General features: G+C 32.6%; 1 protein-coding gene across 2 annotated transcripts in view; it reads right to left on the bottom strand.

Annotated features, from left to right (window-relative positions):
* The window catches only part of LOC118181504 (uncharacterized), a 268359-nt gene that overhangs the window by 140907 nt on the left and 101769 nt on the right, over nt 1-25683 (bottom strand). The window contains exon 1 of one of the 2 annotated variants that reach the window (XM_085813720.1): nt 5202-5392. The exons of the other annotated variant lie outside the window; for it this stretch is intronic. The gene's annotated coding sequence lies outside the window, so the exon portion shown is untranslated. Of the gene's footprint in view, nt 1-5201; nt 5393-25683 lie in introns of those variants that run through there. 2 annotated transcript variants of the gene reach the window in all.

Genomic DNA, 25683 nt, shown 5'->3' with positions numbered 1-25683 from the left:
TTGGGGGGCGGAACTGAGCTAAATCGCACTGTCATCTTAATGGTGCTCAAGGCTGTTGCCAACGGCAGGCGTATTCTAGTGCTCCCTGACACGAGGAATTTCGTGCGCTTGGGCTGACTACAACAGACAAGTGAGCATCAGCATCAACAACAAAACAGTAACAAAGCTAAACATTACTATACTATCAAAAAATCGGTTAATTGTTCTTTGCAAGGGTTTTCACAGTCCTCTAAACTATATTAGACGATATTTCATTATCTAGGGAAACTAAAAAAAAGAACCCGTTAAAAATTTCATATCTCTATTAATTTACAGAATTGGGGTTAACTGCACGACAAATTAAACCACCTGTTTAAATAGATAAACGATTTTCATATCATTTTACGGAATCTTCGACGGCATCTCGGAAGGACGCAAAAGTTCATTAGAATGCCCACAATTATGGGAAAGATAAGGTATCAGAGCGCAATTATCGATTATCAATAAAGACAACATCATTAATCAAATCAGATACTTGGTAATTTTCTCCGAAAACTATTTCGAAAACGAACGTTATTTTGTTATTTATTACCACTCAACAACACACTTTATAAAAGAACATCACACTTAATGCTCAATTAAAGGATTATTTTCCTATTGCGTACATTCCTTCTTTTTAATTGCCATTCTCGATGCTCACCCTTACCGAAAAGAAAAATAAAAGTACCATTATCTATTCGCAAATGCTGCCGCTGGTAAAAATGCTTTTTGTTGTTCAGAGAAGAAAAGAAAGTAAATAATCACGAGTGGACAGAAGGTATTCCTGTTTGTTTGTTACAGATAATAGCATCACGGGTGAGAGCATACGAAAGTGATGGAAATGCGAGGTCATGTATCTCTTTTCTATAAACTGATCTCTCAAAAGTCTTTCTTTCCAAAGGATACCTTAATCCGTACAAATACACAAACCTCGACAACTTATTCTGTATTTGAAAATCGCATTTCGGCACACTCTATTTACCAGTGCTACCATATACTGAGCAGAAGGCATTGTTGCGTTCTACGGGTTCGTGGATTTAGAGTAATTGACGATAACACTTAATGAAGAATCAAAACACAATTTATTCGCTAGTGTTATACAGGACAGTTCCAAAGACACGTTCACAGTCGTCGAAAAACTATGATAAACACGCTGAAACAATCAGCAACACAAACACAGCCTTCAGTCTACAATGGTGAAGACAGCTTCACGGCAAAGCACAAACAGCTCACGACTCAGTTCGTGTCTCTCAAGCTAATCTTACTACTTACTTAATCTTACTACTTACTTAATCTATTCCAAACATTTACTACTGAACTCAACATATTCTACTATAACTCAAGATACTCCTCTTCGCGTACAGACAAGGTATATCTTCAACCTACCTTCCAGCACATTCTCGAGAAAAACCGCAAAAAATGCGTTCTAGATTGTTCTCCCTTCGTTAAAGGTATACCACGAATGTTATCGCCAAATGTCGCAAATGGATGATTTCGAACCAAATCTGGCAACCTTAACCCCTCTTTGCGAAGAGGTATTTTACCGCAGCTGGTCATTCGAAACAGTATAACTGCTTGAACTCAGCCAATTGACACACGGTTCTGGTACGTTTTAGTTTTAACAGAAATTTCAACACAGGGGAAAAAATTCAGAAATTCCGACTTTTATTAAGAGAATAAATACTGCGGCTAAGCTCCGTACCACTGCACCTGCAATTAAGTTCACTTGAAAAATTACAAAGGAATCGAAAAAAAGAAGTCATAGACCTAGCACCAATAATACAGCGGTTAGTGATATGGCACTGCATATAAAAAAAACGGGGGAAAATGCTTGATGCATAGCTATGCTAGTTACAATGGAAACAAATGCGATACACGCCAGCGTCATCTGCACTGACATAGCACTAATTCAAATCTTCTAAACAAGGAAATAATGATTGCTTTCTGAGTTTTGTTATTAATGAATTCTTTTTTAAGTAACAAGGTAAAATAATTACAAGGAGAAATAGTCTAAATTTCTGAACACAACTAAACATTCAAAGAAAACATATCTCAGTAATTAAAAATATGCTTTCTTTAAAGAAAAAAATAAATCCAACATTAAACGGGAAAATGTTCACGAAAATGCAAAACAAGGAGTTAACTCTCCAAACTCCTTAATGAATTGACTATTTATTACATTTTTTTGCGTATAAAATTAAGCGAAAATGTTCTGCTTCCACACAATATTTTCCCATTTTTTTCAATCAAAGTTAAAAGAAGGGAAACTGTTGTAAAAGCACGTGTGAGTGTTCCCACAGAAAGCGAGCAGTTTAAGTAGATGTTTATAATTTATAGCTTTCCTTTTCAATGCATTTTAATAATTACTTTATGTTTTTTTTTCCTCTGTCTTTGAGCTGATAACAAAAAAATAATTTTCGGAAAGAACTGCCTCTCCCCCCAAACAAGATTTTCTTTCGGTAAATTTTGCACTTATTAAATAGACCCTCTAAATATTCAAATTATATCGCCGACATCGCAACAAAATCCCGAATTGCAGAATTGTTTTTTGAAAACCTCATTTAAAGGTTTCTGCACTCAGTAAGTTAATATATCATAAAACTCCAACACACAAAATGCTTGCAAAACGAAAGTAGCAAAAATGCAGATTCGCGGTTCTGGGAAAGTGTCAACAAAGCATGTAATATTTTACCGCATGCGAAGTTCACCAGTATCCGTGAGAATAAAACCACTCAGAATTGATATTCTATCCTCAGTCTGTTCCTTTGCGGAAGGAATGAGCTGGCCACATAGGATTTTCTGTTTTTTTTTTCCCGATTACTAATTAAAATGCAATCGAATCTTTTTATATTCCCTTCACGTATTTCTCCTAAGACAGACAGTCCTCGAGTGGTTTGCTGTAATTAATAAACTTCTGAAAGATACAATGAATGCCAGTTTGCTTTTGATCCCTCAAAAAGTGCTTCATGTGGTATCCCACCTACAGCAACTTTTTAAAATACGCACCTCCTCATTTACGATGGTATTAAAGGATTTTAGCAAATTGAAAGAGTCGACCACCTTCCGCAGTGGTCATTACCATGGTTACAAGGCAAGGCAAAAATGAGGATGACTTGAAATACTTATGCTAGAGTAACATATTACAGGCGTCCAATAGTGGATGAGTGATTAAGACCGCAAATACTGGCTGTATGTCCCACGCTTAAATCCTACTACATAAGAAGGAGAAGACATCTATTTTGTGCTCAAACCGCTTTCTTTAACATCGAGGGCGATAGATGATCACAGTCTTCCGATGAAAAATTTGTTAATTTCCCCTCCCCCTCCCAGCCACACAATCTAAATATGTGGTTAAAATCCGAAACATCCCTCAGATCATTAATAAAAGACAATAAATACATTTGAGTTCATTTAAAAAAATCCTTTTAGAAAGATGCTTTTCTATTCCGATGAAGATAAATTGCGTGAATATTATTAAAGAGCGTAAAATGAAAACGCCACTGACACTAACTTTAATTAATTAAGAGAGAATAGCGGTTCATTAACCGAAGCTTGCTTAAGAATATGCTAACAATATACAACATTAAAATCGTACACAACAAGTTTAATAAACGACATGTGCATCTCTTTAAGAGGGGTAATATATAAAATATAGAGTTATACAATTAAGTTATGTTTATAGATTATAGGTTATAATTAATTTTCAAACTATATTATATACCAATTTTGTTTGTAATTTATAATTATGTTTATAATTATTTTACACTAAAGTATGTTTATAATTTACAATTATGTTTGTAATTATTATATACTAAATTATGTTAATAATTAGTTTTGAAATCTTTTATACAAATTTCATTTGTCACACTTTTAATGCTGTTAAAATAATCCGTTTAAATTATTGTTCTACAAATTTTGCTTAGTACGTATTCTTTCAAACCACTTTTCAAAACTCATGAAAGTTGAAAATTTTGCATGAAATTGTATTATATGCAGCAGTTTTGAAATCATGCTATATTTTTTAAGCATATATTTTTATTTTGCATAAACATTCTCGAAAAGATGGAATATTAAAAATATCATGAATCCCTTTATTAAAGGGATATAATTATCTCTTAAAACAATGTTTATTTGCATTTTTACATTCTTATGCCATACATTTTCCTCATTTTAAATTGAAAAAATATACTTTTTTAGTATAAAAAAAGAAGTAAGTAAAATTTCATTCAATGGATAAATCAGAAAGAAATTTTTATCTAATTTCTCATTACTATTATTATTCCCCACCTCCAATGCAGAAATTTATTACCTTATTGATAACTAACTTTAGCTAAAAATATTCTTAGTGTAGAATACAAGAATAATCCATCTTTTCGTTCACAACACATAAATAAAAATGTTTGCACTGACTATACATCGAATAATTCACTACAAAATTATTTTCCTACTAATGAAAACTTTCATATTCGCAAATTTACTTAAATATTTATTTATTTAAATGCTTTTTTTTTTTTTTTTTTTTGGCTAAAACAGAATTGATTTATTTATTTAATAAGTTTAACTTTATTTTATTTAAATAAAAAAATTCTAAAATAAAAAAAATGAATATATATTGAGATATATGATCGGGAGATGTTAACTAATTTCTTGTTGTTGATAAAAGAATTTACTGCTGATTTTTAAATAAAAGAATTATAAATATTCTAAAATAGGAAAAAAAAAAAAAAAAAATTTTTTTTCCTCAGGAGAGGCATGCGATCAGAAGAAAACAATCAACTATTTTTGATTTGCTGATAGAAAAATTCATTATTTTATTGCTAGTTTCAGTCAAAATATATTTTTACTATAAAATAAAATGATAATATATCGCTCAACGGATATACACCTTTTGATATTCCAATGACAAAAACAATTCATGAAAAATATTCGTTAAATACTGATTTCTTGATAGTTTTTCAGATTCTACCGTTTACACAGAAAAAACAGCAAATTTTTTTATAAATTTTCTTTAGTGATCTACTTTTGCTAAAACTAAAAAATATAATCGAAATCAAATCCGTGTCTTTTAAAATAAATGACTTTTTTATTATTTCGTTGAAGTGCATACGAAACTAGGTCGGGGGAGAAAAAAATATGCTTCCAAAGTGCGGCTGAGAAATGTTTTTCCAAAAAGCACAACTTACCAGATCAATAGATCAGTTGAGAGAGAGAAAGAGAGTATGGAAAGCAGGGGGGAAAGTAAGGTGTTAAGAAATTTCAGTCACGCCTCCGTTGCCAAAACCCGAAAACACAAACTGCTCGCGGCCATATTTAGGGGGTCGAGAACTCGGATAAAAAAGGGGGCTCTAATTTCCGGAGGAGCAGCGTGCAATACCTCGCAGCAGCGTAGGTCCCCTGCGCGTACTCTTCTCTGCTCTGCGCCGAACACGTGCACATAGGATCAAGTTCAGTGACCGTCAGTGGGTTTCCATGGCTGCAAAAGTAGTGGAGCCATCTATCGCCCAATAAAATAAACATTTAACATTACGTGAAAAAATAATTCTAGTAACTTCGTAAAAACAATTGCTAATGGTCTTAATTACACATTAGCATCATTAAAATGGCGCGCAGTATCAATGGTAACAGTTGATTTATGCATCACAGAGCAGATGAGGAATACACTAACGCAAGATTTAAAAATTAAAACAAAAAGTCAGCCTTGTAGGTTGGAGGTCGAAGTTGGGAAGCATGACCTGAACGCATTCATTATATGGACACATTAAAAGTTACCGGGCTGGGCATTTTGCCACTTGATTGGCATTTACTTGGGGGGAAAAAATTAAAAACTAAGGCTTAGAGTTACAAAGCAAGTACAGACACACCTCAGAAGAGCTTTTGATGTGTCACATTAATTTTTTTTTACTCTCTCTGATAACATCCAAAACATACAGAAATAAATACAGACAAATAATTAAAATATGACTTAATCGGTTTCAAATTTATCAGAAAATATATTGCTTGCTAAAGAGACAGGACCTTGAAATTAGGCAAAACAGCAAAATCTCACTCCCGCCTCTCCTGTCAAAGATACTTTGTTTGACTAATTTTCAGTTTTCATTGTTCTTTCATCTCTTGATAGGATCTTCTTTTGCTTCGCATAAGTGATAATGAACAAAGAAAGCGTCAGAAGGGAGGATGAGAGGGATAAGGCTACCACAGCTAAGTCAAGTGTCAAGCCTCAAAATTTTACTTATGAAGACGTGTCCCACCAATGAGCTGTTTAGCAAAATGCTAAGCCGAAAATATAAAAGGTAATTCTTTTTATTTAGCAGTAACTGCTTTTATTGTATTCAAACAATATTTTCTTCAGTAAAAATGGTGTAGAAATAGCATGCATTGACAAATACACACGTAAAATTTCGAATGAAAAAGAGCGAACATAAATCTGTAGTTAATCACTCTTGAAATTCAACAAATAACAATATCTGGTATATAAACTCACGTTATACATATTATGCTGAAGGATATGCTGTATAAGACTTCTGATGATGATTAGCTCATGATCTCTTCTGATACATAAATGGGAGAGAAACTTTTAGGAGGAAGACGTTAGTAAATATAAACAGGAAATATGTTTAATGCTGAAGAAGAATAAATAAAATGGCAGATATTTTCAAATGGATTTAATTGGAACAAAATTGTATGAATTTGGGTAGATGGGTGACTCGACAATTAATCATCAAAATTCCAAACAGGGCTACATAGTAGCTATTCATAAAATTAAGCACTTTTTTAAAGAAATTTTTATAAAACGAAATAGTAATTAAAATAAAAACTACATATATGAATTCAACACATAAAAATTTGTGCTATGGCATTTGTCATAAAAAAGTTCTATCAAATTTTGGAAGAATAAATAACGCAAATTTTTGATCCGAACAAGTGGGGAATGAAGTCTTCAAATCCGTCGATAGAAAATTTATAGTTTTTTAATCATATTTTTTTATTCGCCAGTAACTGCTTTTATCGTATTCAAATAATATTTTCTTTAGAAAAATGATGTAGGAGTAGTATGCATTGACAAATATATATGTAAAAATTGGAATAAAATGGAACGAACACAAATATGTCTTTACTATGATGAAGATTTATTAGCACTTCGATAAACGATTACTATTAATAATTGCATCTACTATTAACAGATGGCGCCACTACTCAAATCCTTAACCTACTTCATCTTCAGTGCATGAATTTGAATATTTATTTAAATTCATTTTGCTTTTTAGGTTTATAGCATTGGGAATAACATAGGAATTTATTACATTTATTTAAAATTTATGCATAATAATTCATTTCATTTTCATTAGTTTATTAATTTTTTCTGGTAATTTACATGTGATAATGAAACCATTGTTCACATGCTTATCTTTGAAGTGTGTCGCTCGTTGCATATCGTCGAAATTACTTTACCAAAGTCTTCAGTAATCTCAGATATAATTTGAGAAATCAAATAACAAACAAAAACCTGATAACGCAAATCAAATCTTTAACGATTAATGTACTATCACTCACTCCAGTTAAAGGGTTTAATATTAAAGTCCAAATAAATGATAACTTAAGGACTTATTTATAAATTACCAATAAAATACGCAATATGTAGTACTATATCCACGATTAAAAAAAAAAAAAAAAAAAAAAAAAGAGAAAGAGAGAGAGAGAGAGCCTTTCGTGAAGGAGATCCTGAAAACCTGAAATGAGAAAACCTGCATAAGTCAGATGAAAGTTTATGATAGTCCTAAAATTTCTTCCTTGCCATTCGCCCTGAAGTTACTGCGATGGGCCTCTATAGGGCAAATAGGGTAAGATACCTAACTCTTAAGTTCTGCTTTCGAGAATTGATGCACTTATTACGGATTTAATTTCCTTTATAATTGTACAATAGATAAGCCTTATGTACCTTTATAATATTAAAATAATCCAAACATATGCACATGCTTTTCCTAGGAATGACATCTTTTGATCAGCAACTAAATATTTGCAATAAATTTTAGAAAATTAATTATAGTATCTAACATTTACACTTTGTGCACCATTGTTATTCTCATCACTTATTATTGTTATTGTCATCAGCATATGTTATTTTTTATTTGTATTAACTGTATTCTCATCTTAACATTCCTCTTCTTTATTTCAGATTAACCCTTTGCGGCACAGTGTGTCCGATCTGGACACACCTAAAAATTTCCTTCTGTACGCATAGAAAAACTGAACGAAAAAGGATTTATTGGTTACTATAGGTTATAGTGCTATCTTCACAAAATTTTACTTGTGTACTCCTCTTGGCCAAATTAGACTGCCTACCCCCTTTTTTTTTTAAATCGAAACTCCGACTTTAAAAGGTAGCGTGCCGGAAAGGGTTAACTACTTTTCTATTTATGCACTTCCTTCCCATTTTTTAGGATTTATTTTCTTATACAGCTTAAAGTATTAACTACTTCTCTGCGCCACTTCGGCTTATAAAATGTTTCACCTTTCATACAAGGGAGGAAACTGTATACCAATGTTCTCAACGATCAAGATGCAAAGAAAACAAGTGTAAATACGACAAAATTAAACAGTTTGGCATAAAAAGAGCCGAACATCGGAAATGCTGGGAATGTTGCTTTTGAATTCCGTTGCTGTTATTGTAGTTTTCTGCGATGCCGCTGCTGATGATTAATTAAGTTGTTTTTAAGCGTTGTGTTGTTTAAGTAGTATTAATTGTTTGTAGTGATACTATAGGTAAGACTTCTGCTATGCATTTGCATTTTATTTGTACTAATTACAGATTGGTATAGCTATTCCTGTATTTCTATTTACAGGAATATGTAAATTGTGTCGTGTGGCATTCAACACTTAGACACATAATGCTATGTTTTTAGACATTGTTCAGTTATTACCAGGGTTCGTACACATTTCTGCACACGGAAATTAAGTACTTTTAAGGACTTTTAAGGACCATTAATGAAAAAATTAAGGACCTATGAGCAAATGGGAACTGAATAAAAAAAATTCAATTAATATTATCCATGCCTTAATTTCACTTTTGTAATCCCATCCTAAAAATGAAACAGATCCCTAAGTAGTATGCATTATTAATTAACATAATTATTAATAGGTTTGAATAAAATAAACTTCATGCAATTTATCAAGTAGCATTAAATTTTTTTAACTTATAATAGTTGACATATTTGAAACAAGATAAGTGACATTTACATTTTACTAACCGTTAGCTTTATGTTGATTTTTTTTTATGTCTCATTTTGTCACATACTTGGTCAGTCTAGAGATTTAGTAAATAGCAGGTAGATTTTTATGTCAAACGGCATAGGCTGAAATGAGAAGTAAGATCATAATCAGCATGATTCTTAACAAAAGACTGAATGTCTAGAACCACTGCTGCTTGTCTAGAAAGAGACCTGCTGATTAGAGCAAAACTGAAAGGACTGACTCAGGCATGGTTTAAAAGTGTTGAAAGTTATTCAGGCTCTGTTTGATGCCGTTAGTGTCGTAGCTTCGTGTAGAGTTCCAGGGATTGTAACCCAGTTGATATACTTTAAGGTTCCAATAAGCCATGAAAGCACCAGAGGTGATAAACTGTTTTGTACTATTTTAAGTCTCACTAGATGCAAAGAATAAGTTTTACTTGGATTTTTACATTTTTTTATTTTATCTTGTGACCACAGTGAATATTAATGAAAGTAAATAACTCACTTTAATATGTAAAGATAATTTTTAAGGGTAAGCAGTTAGTTATAAATAATTAAATTAGGTAGTTTTATAACCTTAATCATTATGGATTTACATGGCCACTATTAAATTTTATTTTTTAACAATATTTGTTAAAAAACACTAGTTTAATTTTTAAATCCTTTTTTGATTTTAAATCCTCCTTTGATATCCTATGGATTTAACAATTTGGGAATTGCCCATGACGAAAAGTACGCAATAGAATTTTGGGTAAAGTGCAGAATCACCCACTGCTTGACTCGTTTTTAAGAACTGCACATACATATCCATGTACACATCGACCTATTTTCACTTCAAAAAAAAAAAAAAAAAAAAAAAAAAAAAAAAAAAAAAAAAAACCAGAATTGCACAAAAATGGCACTGCGCACACCCTTTATCTATGTACACATCGACGTATTTTCACATAAAAAGAAACAGGAAACTGACAAAAATCCAATTTTTTTTACCCTTGTAAAAAGCGGCAAACAAATAAGTGGACGATTCTGCACTTTACAGATTACAGAGATTTTTTTTCAAAGAAAATGCATCATTCATTATAGAAAATTATGTTTGAACAACCAACGAGATGAAACTATGCTTTAGCGATAACTCGGTAGCGAAATAGTGATGCATGCATCCATTCAGTTATGTTTAGCAATTTTTATATAAATTATAATAATGATCTGAAATATGTAGTTATTTACTCTTATACTATTCAGTCATGTTTAGCCTTTTTTATATAAATTATAATAATAAAAAAGTACTATATGAAATTAGCCTTTCACCTAAATTAAAACATCAATCTTTGTCGTTATTTACTATTATACTTCCTTTCTTGCGTTAGGGTTGCCGCAATTATTTTTGGCAGCACTGGCATCAACAATAGTTTGGCGATTTTTTATGGCCCTCAAAATCGAATAGTACCTATTTTTTAAATAATTTCAATACATTACCTATACCTTAATGAAATTTATCAATGTTACAATGTTTTAAAAAAATCGTCGAAAAATTCTCAGATCTCGGAATTAAAAATTTTCTATAGAAGCTGATCGTAAAATCGCCAAACTGTTGATAAGACGCCAAATTTAGAACTGTTTAATAAAAAAATTCACATCCCCAAAGCGAAAAGTTGTTTAAGAGCTCTTTATTAAAAAAAAAATGAATTTCGAAATGTTTATGTTTCACTTCTTGCTTAGAAATTCGAGTATTCCATCATTTATATTAGAAATAGAAACAAATTATAAACCATGAACCCATTCAAAAGATAACCATATGTGTCAGTGAAACGCCAAAAATATTCCTACAAAATGCTAATTCACATTTGAAATGGCAGTCGTAAAAACAGACAGAAATTTCAGATGATTAAAATTAAGGACCTTCTACCGATTTTGGCGAAAATTAAGGACTTTTAAGGACCAAAAACCGATTCCAAAAAATCTAAGGACTCTTAAGGACCGTACGAACCCTGATTACGTATTTGTTGAGTTAGTATGCACAGTGCTGAACCTAGACCGTCAGCCACCCTTTTTTTACAGAAATATAATATGTTTGATAATCATTTCACTGGCCTTAAATTTGGCCGCCCACGTGCTGTGCAGCATCTTGCGTCGTGCTTTGATTGGCCTTGAGTATGCAAGCTACGATTCAGTATACATAGACGATGGTCTATGTGGCATATGACCACACATATTCTTATTTAAACTGCAGGGGTATTCGCAGTTCTCCCTTTGTGCAACGTCAATGCAAGCAATGTTTCCCTTAAGAAGTTTTACATGAAGGCAACCTGTGAATACTTTGCCATAATTAATTAACCAAGCATCCAACAACAGCCTAAATTTCTACAAGTTATACAATGTAGTGTATGCCATATTAAAGATGCAATTGAAAAGGCAAACAATACTGGTCTACTACGTGCCAAAGGCCACTCTGGTGCGGCAGTTATGACAATCTCGATTTAACCCACAATAATCAACAGCTACAATGCTCTACAATTACGGAAGCAAACATCACAGGCTCACTACGTGCCTCAGACAATTCTGATATGGCGAATGTGACAGTATCAGTTTTTATCCGCAACGTATGCATTGTTGCCAAACCTTTCGCTACAGCAAAATCTGTATCTCTATTTCAGCGATCGATCACAGCCAAAGATATTTATAGCTATATCTTATACTTAGGGATACTGGTACCAATTTCGTACGCAGAGAGTGACACTTCGTGACAGTCCAACGACTTCCACTGTCACGCGCAGTGTCTGACCTGCTTTCAGCTATTTAGCAGTTCTCCACGTCATAAATTCCAGTAAATCATACAGTTAAGACATTGTTCGAATAGAATAATTCAAGAATCGAAATATCACGAATAACATGTTAGAATAAGGTAGCTCTCATTGAAATCCTTGATTTTCATCCCGATTCATTGAGCTGCATGTGCATTATTTTGGCATGTATTTTACATTTTACATTCTACTTTTGATCTTTTATTTTGTTTCCTCACATATTTTTCTCTTTATCTTCGATGCCATTAGATCAGCCTTCTCCGTATCCAAAAACCCAAACAAGCATAAATAACATTGAAAGAAGCATGTACTTTTTCTACGAGTGTTCACAGACAGTGTTCACAGAAAGGAGACGATGATACAGCTGAGAAGAACAGACTACATGCAAAATTGAAATAACACATGTAATACAGTCTATTGCGCACAAAAGCGCACCATCCTTGAAAAGCAACTTCAAAATTTATTTCTAGTTTTAACTTTAAATGGAATTTTCTTCAAGGTGTATGAATTCTGTTAAAAGTTAATATAAATAGCGGCAAAATTCTAATTTAGTTTTGTCCGGCATTGGATTTAAAACAGAAAAATTCACTGCATTCCAACCAAGAACACAATATCTCTTCTTCAAAAGTACATCATTCTGCGTAATCTCCCACGAATACAGAAAAGAAAATGAAGATACTGGTACATTCTTTTAAAAACTTCACAACTGAAGTGTTTTAGTGTCAAAGTTAATATTAGTAAGCTTTAAACCAATGTCAGAATTTGGAAAGAATTTTTACAAATTTAAAAAGAAAAATTACATCTGCTACGCTAATTTATTGAAAGATAATAAAATTAATTTGTTATTGTACGTCTTATTATCGCATACAGTGTTCCGGTAGTATATTTCAATATAGTATCGCATATAGTGTTCCGGTATATTTATATTTCAACTATCGGAAGTATCTGTTCTGTGTATTAAAAATTATCCAATCTAGTTCAATATTTACCATTAAACTGTCAGTTAATTTAAAATCGTGTGAGATGCATTATTAGATGTGTTTAATCCAACTATTAGAAAGGTGACAAACTTAGCATTCTCGCTCTGAACACAGAGCTCATAAATAATGATAAAATAATGACAGCTATAAATAATGATTTAATCAATGTGATGTGGGTTTACGAATCCAAAGATTAACTGTCTGGTCTACCTCATTGCCTACACAGATTTAATAACGGATAGCTACATCTACAAAATGCATCGTCCTTAACATATTTCCATAATTCCACTTCACTTCTCCAAGGGCCACTTCAAACATCACCTTATATATGAATTCTGCAGAAAAACAAAGCATCATTCTTTATGCATCAAATTTACTTGATTACCTCTCTGAAAACATTGATATAATATATAATTTTTTTTCTTCAAACGTACTCATATTTTGAACAAACGATATTAAATTTAGCTGCATTTTAAAATGGATCGGATTTTTATATGCACATAAATGCATTGTTTGACAAGTTTTCTTACTCCCTTCTCCTCCCCCAAAATTATGTTAAGTTTTCTTACTCCCTTCTCCCCCCAAAAAAATTATGTTTTAATTTTTAAGGAGCAAAGTAAGCACGTTTTTACTCTTATTTCGCGTTTTCGTAGAAATAAAGCTGGTTTTACGGGTTACATTTTAATTGAATAAAGTCAAAAGTCTCTTCTAGAATATAATACAAATTTAAACTGACACACGTAATTGATTTCACATTAAAATAACCAAAATTAGTAATTTTCTGCAAATGCTAGACTATTTCCTCTCCACAAGATAATAATACCTACCAGCATACACATTAAAGATGACTTCCTTATTGCAGGTATTTCCACAAAACTAGAATTATAACAACTAGGATTATGAATCAGATTCTTTACTCATTATCATTGCAGTTTTCCAGTTGCATCATTTCCGAATAATCTCATTTTTAGGCAGTTTTTTACATGACGTCAAAATGAATCGCTTCTTTTCCGTTGTTGGATGACATTTAACTCTGCTGAACGTCAATGAGGGAAAAAGGTTTGCAGAAGTCAAACAAGGAAATACCACAAGTTACCGACGTCAGCAACGAAGAGAAGAAACCGATGTTATCCGATCAACTGTCACAAAATGACACGTCTTGCAGATGCGACTTCACTTTAGAAATGCGTTAATAACCAAACAGAATTTCATCAACTGCTTCGTAAATTCTTCAAAGATACGATCACTTTTCTATAAATATCACGCTGGGTACCTCTTCTGCGAATAGATGTAAAGGGCAGAACAAGCAAATACACAACTGTGCACCATTTAGAAGGTAAACACGTTTAGCTTGCACACAAAATTACAAACGGCTTCATTTAAAACCGGCTATACTTGCATTGCTACTTAGTTAAAAGCATTTTTAAAAATAAATGTGTACTTTATGGTTTTTTCTTATCTGGTTAACATTAAACAGATACTCTGTGCCACATAAAATTATGAGTTCAAATGATTTTAAAAATATTACACACATAAATAGATGAGCAACACGTCAATCTAAATACTGAATAAAAGCCACCTTTTAATTTTATTGTAATGAATCTTCAAGTTGGCCTAAATCTGCGAAACTAAGCATCTTTTAACAATTCACGAAATACTCACAATGCGTCAAATGAGATTTGTTTCGAACACTGCATGCTCAAAATTTAAAATTTAAAGAATAATCAACATTTATTTTTACGATTATTCTCAATATTAAACAGAAGTATTTCTCCGAATGTTTATTAAAATTGTTTATATTCGAAAAGACACATTTTTTATACAGTCAAGATTCAGTCAAATAAAACCACAAACACACGTTTCAGATTGCAGAGTTTACTTACCATCACTAATAGGTTTTTAGAAAAATACTGAGTTAACAGTATCATAAATTTTCTTGTTATTTCTCTGTTTCATGTCTTGTACACGATAAAAGAATATTAATTGATGTACAGTATGAAATGTAAGTACAGTTTCTCATCAGCGGGGGCCTCAATCATCAGCGGGGGCCTCACAGTTTATGCAATGTAATCATTGGAAATTTAAAAGTTATTTAACCCACATATTTAGTTTAACTGATGAATGACATGGATCATCAAGGCCGGCGTAAGGCATTTTACGGCCCAGTGCGATCTCTACAGATAATAAATTCTTCTATCCGATGCCTCCCTAAATTCTACACATATTGCTGCACAGTGTCTCCTATTTTAAAGTTTTTTCTGCTCGGTACATGATGCTGATCAGTGCAGCTGCATCGACCCTGTAATGATAATGTATGCCATTTTACTCACATAATCAGAAAACTCCTTCGGATATCCTCAAAATGTTGCTCATGAGCTCAGCACACATGTTCAAGACATCATACCGGAACATCCTACTGATTTTCCTAACATATTCTCCAGAATATTTAATTTAATATCTCAGTAAACTTTCAGGACATCTCGCTCTCTTCGACGAAATGCGTGATCTTGTGAAGATTTAAAGCCTTTTTTTACCACATTCTCAGGACATCGTGGAACAACCCCCTCTAGCGTTCTAAACACAATCTCCCAAAAGCTTAATCTCACATCCCGTCTAGCCTCCGCGCATCCTCGTTAGGTCCTCCTTCAAAGCGCATGGGATGCAGTGAGGGTAAGTCCTGCTTACCACATCCTTAACCTTCTTAACATCTTCCCCTAAATGCTTAATGTTCCAATCCACTACAACCGAAGGATTTACTCTCAGCAATGTACCAGGATGCTGTATGGATTAAAAAATATACTTTGAATCGCCTAGGGGTACTATAAAGGCCTCCTCATATGGGACAATAAAGGATATTATGAAGGTTTGTGGAATTTTTATATATTTTAATCTTAATTTTTGTTTAATCTTCTTAAACAGATTTAAAAATTCGCAAAATCACTGTAGTGCCTTTTTGAATGAAGCAGTTGCATCCAATATTTTAAATACGTACGGAAATGTCCAGGCGAAAAAAATATTTCAGCAACCTTGTATAACAATAGTACCCTTTGAGTATATATAAAATATAATCATTGCTCAACAAAAAGTAAACAAACACTTAATCGGAATGTTTCTACAACAAAAATTCGTAATATGTGTATTAGAACGTCTTTCATTTAAATAAACTAATATTCTAAATGTTTATAAATTTTACTAAAACGTTTTATGCAATTTCCATATTAAAAAGTGAGGTTACTTATTATTTGAGAAGAGTTAATAAGATTGCATATATTTATTTTATTAGAACAAAGCATACCTACTGAAGAAGGCTGGAGATGAACATTCGAAAATAGGAAAAAGAACATTATTAAAAACGGTTCTAAGCTTCATTAAAATAATAAGCACTAATAATCAATATGCAATTCAATTTTGTTTTATCTCTCATTGTAAATGGTAGCATGATCAGACAATTCGATATAAAAGAAAAAAGATTTGTTTCTCATTTTGCATTCCATTATAGTCGTAGAAAATCTCTCAATATATATGGTAGTATGAACACACAATTCAATATAAAAGAAAAAAGATTTGTTTCTCATTTCGTATTACATTATAGTCGTACAAAATCCGGACGAAAAAGTTTCTTAAACACAGGGATTTTGAAACAGTGCTCATTACTGAAATAAAACTCAGTAAAGATCTACTCCAATTTATGAATGATTGCGTACAGGTTTGATGTTTTACAGGGAATGCAATATTAGCAAAATACTAATGTTTTCCAGTGCCAATTTAATTAAAAAAAGTTCCAATATAAAAATGGACATTTTCACAACGATGTCCCATTACAAAGGTTGGATAACAGTGGCCAACTTACACATTTATGCAAGTTGGCCACTGTTCGCCAAAACACGGCATACGGTGTCCACATATTTGAAGATTCGTTTGAACAGAAACTTGAAGAAAACAAAGTCCATACAGATGCGGGGCAATTTTGTGCGAACAAAATTTTCTTTTGCTTCATCAATCATATTCATGATAAATACTTTGAATCGCCTAGGGGTACTATAAAGGCCTCCTCATATGGGACAATAAAGGATATTATGAAGGTTTGTGGAATTTTTCATCAATCATATTCATTAATCATATCATTAATTTCATCAATCATATTCATTAATCATATTCAATATGGATGCATATTATATCCATTCTTATATGGGTATAATATGCACCCATATTTGAAAAGGATACTGACATGTGATGAAAAATGCAGCATGACAGCAGAATAAGGTCAGAGCATTTGTTATACACAGTTGAAGAAGACAAGGTCATGTGATAAAAAATGCATCTTGTACGGTATTAGAAAGGCAAGGGCAACCCCAGGTGATAGTGACGAGTTTCCTTGATCCTTGCAAAACCTTAATTCCAATTAAAAGTGGCTACACTTTCTGCAGAATTCTTCCCACCATTTTACATAATAATGCCTAGGTGCATATAACGCAACGGTGGCTGAGCTCGGCAGAACTGGCAAATGCATATCCGAAAATATTCCATAAACCCATCTGACTAAGATTTGATTCCTAAGACCCATTTCATAGCATTCGTTTTCGAACTGCTCCAGAGATTTTTCCAGCAAGACCGTTTCACTCAAATTATCAACAGAACATAGCTACAGGTATACTTCGACTTCTACATCAGTGGCAATGAGTTGTACACAACGCCCAAAAATACGATGCTTATTTACTGCCATTATTATGATGCCCACACCACATTCTTACTCTTGCTTCATACACGCTTGAAACGTTTTTTCATGTCGCAAGTTCAGATCGTATATGAAGAGAAAAAGAAGGAAACGAAATTCATAGAAAACGACAGTTTTTTTATGGATGAATTTCAAGAAAATAACACTTTACTGGAAAAAAAGGTAAATGGAACTATTCAAAGGTGAACACATCCCCCCCTCCGCCTAATATTTGTGAAGGCCAGACGCAGGTGGGTGGGCGTTGCCATTGAACAGGTGTTAAGGATGCGTGACGTCACATTCCTCACAAACTGTTTACTCAAACAGCTTATTCGGAGAAAGACTATGAAAGTCAGGCTGATGTGACTGACTATATTAAAATGATGTCAATAATACGATTACAGTCAGTCAATACTCTTAAACTGACGCACTGTGACATTTATATCACATCAGGAGTTTGAAAACGTAAGAGTCTTCGATCGTTGCATCAGCGGCATAGCTATTCTACTGAATACGATGGTTAACTGCTTAAAGAAAAGTATATGAGTGCTTTCTCTCTAAGAAATTTTACATACCTCCGACAAACATTAGTTCGAATTTGCGTGAAAAATAGAAAAAAACCACGATAAAGTTCAAGCAACTAGTCGATTGATTCAGATCTGAACATGAATCGAGCTACTATACTTATAGTGTTCAGTGTCTCACCCACCCACTGACTGATGAAAGGACTAGAAGGGAACAGGAGATTAAAAGAAGGGTGAGGGAAATTTTTTAGGCCACATCCTTTAGGCGAATAACAATTTACAGTCAAAAGTCGTTAATCCGGACTCGTCGGGACTTCGGCGATTCCGGATTATAGATCATAAATAGGAAGAGAAACAAAAAGAGATGTGTAAGCATACGGCTGCTCCGGGTAAGATAATTTATAACAGAAAAGCAATGACTGGCTATCAGTCTTGGCACGGCTGTTTTCATGAAGGACTTTCTAAAAGTTTGTTTCGTTGATGTTAAAATTGCTCATTTCTAAAGCTCTGCTGGCATACGAAGATTACGTATCTGCCAAAGGAAAGGAAATAGGAAATCTTTGGGAAATCTTTGTGGAAGTTCTAACAGAAACTAGCTCGTATTAATGTTACGCATAGGAAAAACGACAAATAAGCTGATGCATTAGCTTGGTTACCATTTGCACTTACTACAAAGACTTGGACAGCAAACAGTAATCGATTATCGCTCAGACTGGGATCACGTGATCCTTCAGAAGCAGAACTTTCGTCTGATGGGTTGACCGATCTCTACGCGGGACACAGCTGCAGCCGAAACATTTTCGGCGGGGCTTCAAAATATCCCGCGTAGCCGGTACATCGTTTCCGTAGCTAGGCGGAACTTCCCTTCCAGCGGGCTCTTTTTTCTAGGAAACTTACTGTTTAAACCAGTGCTACCAGAATCCCGTTTCTCAGAAAAGTCCCGTCTAGCAGGGACCGTCGCTAGATGTGATAACCTCTTAAGACATTTTAAAAGAAATTAGACTGTATCCACGTTCTGCATGAAAAATACCACGAAAACCCAATCAGCCAGCCTCTCCTATGAGATCTGAACCCCAGTCGAATAACCACAGTTCAGTGAATTTACCGCGCAGCCGTTCGTGGGCTTTTCAAAGAATGAATATCAGAACTAGAAATAAAATTTGTCAATTTCCTGAAGACATATCATGCAGAATCAATACGTTAAGCACAGCTTGGAATTTGAAAATTGTCAAATTTTTTGAAACAAAAAATATAAATACTCATCCTGATTAGTACGTGCAAACGATAAGTATGTACGAGACACTGATACACCAAAAATACACTTTATTAATTATAGTAATGCTGAAAATATTTAAAAAATCAGTTAGATACATTATAAATAACATTAATTAGGCCTTTTAATAAATTTCTTCAAGAAGAGGTATTGAAAAGATTTCTTGAAGAAGAGGTATTGAAAAGATATATTATACAGAAACATATATTTGTTTTTTATTTTCTCGATTAGTTAAACAGTTATAGAGTGTTAATATGAAAATATGCCATTAAGAATATTTTGGATGGTCGAATGGCAGCACATATGGAAACTGGAAATCTACCAGGCCGCGTTAATGATAAATGTAAGATTTTATGCTTCATGTTCTGAAACGCGCTGTCGATGATAAAAGCATTAGCAGCATAACGTAAATAAACGTGATAATAAAAATCGCAGTACCATATAAACTATAATGTTCAACTGAAATTTGATACACTATCTTTTTATCAAACAAAACCAACTTTAAAAATACAATAAAAATAGTTTAAAGGCCAGAAATCTGATTAAAAGATCGGGACCTATAAAACTGAAGTTCAATGCAAACAACGCCATCTGGTTTCCATTGAAATAATTTCACTCCGAAATTAGCCCCAACACGATGACACAACATCTGTTCCACCCTCGCGGTTTTCGAACTGATTTATTTTTACTGTTTGTTTTTCTTGGATGGCCATCACTCCAGCCTTGAAAAGGATGAGAACATGAAGTAACAAAAGAGGAAAAAGTATGGAAAAATTAGAAGTGCCATACGACAAATTTTGACAGTTTAATTTTTACTCTGAAGAAATGAGGAAAATAACACTTTATTAATTCTACACTACACAAATACAGCTTTGATTTTTCGAGTTACGAAATGTATGAAAATGTCAGAACTTCCTTTAGAAGTGGAAATGAAGTTTACATCAGACAATCAAAATCGTCTGAAATCGCGTGAGGTCGTCTTAGAGGTTTCATTGAATTATACAAAAAACGTACTTTATACAAATTTAATATGCTATTAAAAATAAAATAAAGGTATAAATAATTTAACAGTAATTTTTATTTCTTCGAAAATTTCAGTTTTTTATTAATATTCAATAAAAAATTAATTAAAAATTCTTACGTCATATCGAATGGACACACTCTAGGAATTAGAAATTTACCAGGATGCATGGAAAATGAACTAATCTCTGTCTCACACGGTTACAATATTATTAGCTATCTATCTTCTTCAAATAGTAAATGGCATGGTTGAGCGTAGCATAGCATACCAAAACATAACAAAATGTAATGCTCCCCAAAAATTTGAAAAGGGCATTTCCAAATTAATAATATTTTGTATCTCTTAGGTTCAAATATAATATGACTTTAATATATACAGGGGTAAAAAAATTTTCAGTTTTGTTAAAAACACTACCATTTTTCGCTATATTTTACAAAGTAAAAGACACCCTTGAAAGGACAGATGCAGATGTTAAACACAAGATCCATTTACCGAAGGTCACGAGAGAGTAAAATTGTACATTCAATCTCACATTTCCTACAGACACAGAACACGGCTTCCATGGATACAAATCATCGAACAATCGCTATTCAAAAAAGACGTCTGGCAGAGATGACGATTCTGAAAATGGCGCGAGTTCGTCAATCATGTTGCTGCAACAATGAATAATACCCTTACCACTACTATAATAACACAAGAGTACTTTCTTCTTCTTTTTTACCCCCCTCCAAAAGAAGATGGTCATCAAAAAATGAACAAGGAATGAATACAATCTACCATTAAAGTTATACGGTGTCAGAAAAGATCTGAGTTTTATTATATAACGGGATATATATATATATTTTTTTTTTAATATGATAAGGGGGAAATGACAGAGGTTGAATTACAAATCACAAGCGAGTATTTCTTACATGATAAATGGTATAAAACATTTATTAAAAGGTGACAATGAGTGAGCTGAACAATACATTGCAAGGAAATAAAAAGTTCGTCTCAAGGATAAATACAAAAGTTTTTCATCGTAAGACAGTTTAGAAATATAGATAAAATCCAATACGCCATACGAATACTTATTGCCAAAATTTATACAGAGTTCATTTCGAATTAAATAGTATGTATTAAAAACAGCATTTCTTAAAATAGTAATTAAAATGGTTACATGCACAAATTATTACTATAACGGTAATCCGCAATAAGATAAACTTTTCTTTCTCTCTCTGAAATAAAGTTATACTATTCAATTAAATACTCGTTCCTGTAGTCTTATTTTTCCGGCGAAGCTTCACTCTCTTGAAGCCTTTCATGTTAACATTATACAAGAAATACTACATTTTTAGATATAATTTCACTAAAATTATTTACATATATACAAAATTCGTAACAATGATTTTAATGAGTCCACCTAGTGGAATTTCACAAATCCAGCTAGTATTTAATAATCAGAGAGCCGAGAAACTACGTTTATTGCTTCTAATTCACTTACTTTGCAAATCTACAAAAGAAAAATGAATTTGAAAGTATAATCTCTACATATAATAAAAGAAAGAGTCTGTGTGTCTTTCGTTCGTGCGTAAGCTATTAGACCACAAGGCTACGAAATTTGGTATATAGGTGCATCCAGACAGAGAGCCAGTGCACCTCGAAGCGATTTTTTCAAAATTTGAATTAGATTGATTTTTATTTTATCTTTTCGATTTTATCGCATCATTTTGAATAGTTTCATTCTTTTAAAAATGTCGTTTTGGCAACAGTTTTTCATTTAATTGTATACTGGACTGCTGACTGTTGAAAATCAGCACTGTCTGTAAAGAACAACGGCAATCAAAAGTTACGGACGCCTTTCAAATCACTCAAATGAACTACAACTTCTCCAGATAAATGAAACAGGTATATTCAGTTAAAATGCAGCCTCAAATTAGCATTGCTAACATAAACAACATCAAAATAAGCTGAGAACACTGCATTATAAACATTACGTAAAACGAAAGCATATTTTTACTTGAAAACAACAATGATTGTTGCCATTCAGCAAAAGAGGAAAGTAATAACAAAAAAATAAGTAGAAAATCATAGGTGAAGTAGTAGTTAAGTTTAAATAACGATATAAATTATTTCACAATCTTTAACACTGTTGCCACTTGGAAAAATGACGGCAATAATTCTGTGCAGTTTTTAAATTTAATGTTTCTCTTGGATACTGGACGCTTGTTGAGAGAAGGCAACGGGAAAATGGTTAATTTATTTATTAGGATAATAAATATTTGTATTAAGGGGTATTGCGTATTTCATTGGAATTTTGTTATATGTAATACATTTAAAAAAAAACTGTGCCCCCCTTTTTTTCCATGAAGTTGTTCTGCAGAGTAAAATTCTGCTCAGTTTTTAAATTAAATTTAACGTTTGGTATTCCCTTCAGGCATTTTTCCGGTACATTTAAAAGCCAGACGAAGGCTGGCCGCGTAGCTGCTAGTTAAATATATTATGCTTTGTAGAATGGCACTAAATTGATGCTTGGTAGGTAAAAAATTCTATTTCGTGTAATGGCAACACATTTACTTTTTAATAACTTAGCTTTCTGATCAAATTCGTATCATAAATATCTCACGCTTTGCGGAATGGCAACAATTTTTTTAAAAATCGTTGAGTTCTCTAAATAAATTTGAAACATAAAGATCTTGGCCTTGCTGAATGACAACACACTGCTTTTCAACCGAAATTTTTTAATCAAAAGTTTATTAAATTCGAAACATTCAAGCGAAATTTTTAATAAAAAATTTATTAAACTGTAAACAAAACAGGATATAAAAAAGCGAATTCGAAATTCAAAATTCGGGCTTGGAGAGCATAAATAATTTTCATTATTTAATTACAAATGTAAAACATTAAATTTTGCAGTAGCAGTCTTCTTGCCAGTGACATTTGAATATATTACTCGAAAAATATTAAACACTGGAAATGAACCAGTTTGCTGTACGGAAAATGACAAGAAAAAGAAAGCATCAAAAGCAGAAAACACACACTTAATTTTGACAGTTATCTTCACTGTCAGTACATTTTCTAGTAACTAAGAGCTCTAGAATAAAACAACTCATCCCTTTCGTTACAGTATGAACAAAACAAAATAATATCAACAAATAGTTTCTTTTCGTAATCTTCTAAGCAATTGGATACAAATCTCTCTGGACGTTACCGCACATACAGAAAATATGAACAACAATTCGATGATGTTCGTGACGTCGCAGATCTGGTGAACGTGCGTTTGAACTTGGCTAATCCAAGGCAAACTTCGAGGAAATCACAGACTCGTTCGCTCAGACGGTTTTGCAATAGCTGAAATAGCTGGGATCACATTCCACACGTAACACGTAAATCGAGTATTTCACAAGTTGCTGCTTTAGCAGTTTTTAACGCAATGACGCCTACACCAGCCTTATTCATTAATTTCACAGTAAATAAAAATATTAAAAACTGAGCAATGCATTCTACGCATTAACGCTGTTCAATAAAGAATGGCAGAATAATGCAATAAAATTAAATAAATCGTACAATAGAAATTAAAATTTTTAATGAGTACTACCGCTTATAATTATTATATAAAGAGAAAATATATAATGATTTTTATGAGTTCAGCTAATAATTAAAAATAACAGTGATGAATAACTGTTTTTATTGCTTTTAAATCGCTTAATTTGTTAATCAGTAACAGAAAAATTAAATCTAAAAGATAAATGAAATACCTTACGATATGCCCAATAGCGACACACATGGAAAATAAAAATATTTTATTTCAAGCAGTGGCAAAACATTTGCTTTTTAACTGCTGAGTTTTCTGGTTTAAATTCGAAAAACAAATATCATAAGATTTGCCGAGTGGCAACACTATTCTTTTAAATATCTGAATTTTCTTATAGAATTTGAAAATAAATATCTAACGCTTTCCTTGGTTTTAAATTGTCAAGTTTGTTAATTACAATGAATAAGAATCACATTTCGCACAAAATACGACATAAAAGAAAATGCATGGATTAAATTAAAATTTAATAATATTTTACCAACATATTTCAGAAAACTTCTTAACTTATAATATTTTACTTTTAAATGATCTAGTTGCGTTGGTAAAACCAGACATGAGATTGGTTGTTATACGGAATTTAAGACAAATTCTTCAGAGGATATAGAGCGCTTATTATCAGACGTAAATATGTAGGTTATTCAAAATTCCGGGGAACATTTTAGGAATTCATAAGATATAAACTACGCAACTTACCATATTTTTTTATTTTGAAATAATTGTAAACTCACGAATTTTTTTCCTTTGCAAATGCTTATTGTGTCTAATAATAGAAAATACATTCATGAGATAAGACATTTCGCCCATAGACAGCATTCTACAATGGAGCATTAGATCTGATACGATTTCGAAGATACTCTCTCTCTGATAGATTGCGAAGACACTGGATATAACGGCGAACAGTATCTTTGATAATATTAAAAGAAGAATATTCCCTGTGTCGTGAGTACATTTAGCAGTATTAAATCTGCCATCTTTTCATGTGCATCCTATTCACCTTTGTCGCAAATTTTGACTGAGATAATCTCACATATAGTCTCTACTGAAGTAATTAGAAATGTGCTGTTCGCTCACAAACTGATTCAAATACACTTTACTGAAAGAGCGAATGGTGATTCGCCAAAATGGAGCGGTAGCTCCTTTTTTATTACCATTTTAGGCAGAAAAGAGATGTTTTTCCTCCCATGTATAAAGTGAGTTTAATTTTTTAGCATTTCTAACCTTTTTGATTTTTTTTAAATTCTAAAATAGCATATGCAGAAAACAGATTAGAAACTACAGTTGAAAGAAATCAGTTCAGGAAGTTAACGCTTTTCAGCCGATTCTTCTAATCCCACTGCTCGTGTCATTCTTTCCGCTCTTGATTCACTCCCGGTTCTCAGTCTTATTCATCAGGGTTTTTGTTAGTGAGAGACGAGTTTCAAAAAAGAGCCGATTCAGTTCAATGAGCGAACGGTATGATCTGATTTTATAAAAAGCGATTTTGCCCACCTCTAGCAGTGATAGTACAAGGGTCATATTTAAAAGAAATAATCACTGCTTTCATTTCACTGTGGC

This window comes from Stegodyphus dumicola, chromosome 3 (genome assembly GCF_044657685.1).
Source record: "Stegodyphus dumicola isolate Sdum_Otavi_A_Nest chromosome 3, ASM4465768v1".
Taxonomy (NCBI): Eukaryota; Metazoa; Arthropoda; class Arachnida; order Araneae; family Eresidae; genus Stegodyphus; species Stegodyphus dumicola.
This window is presented reverse-complemented; position numbering and strand designations above follow the sequence as displayed.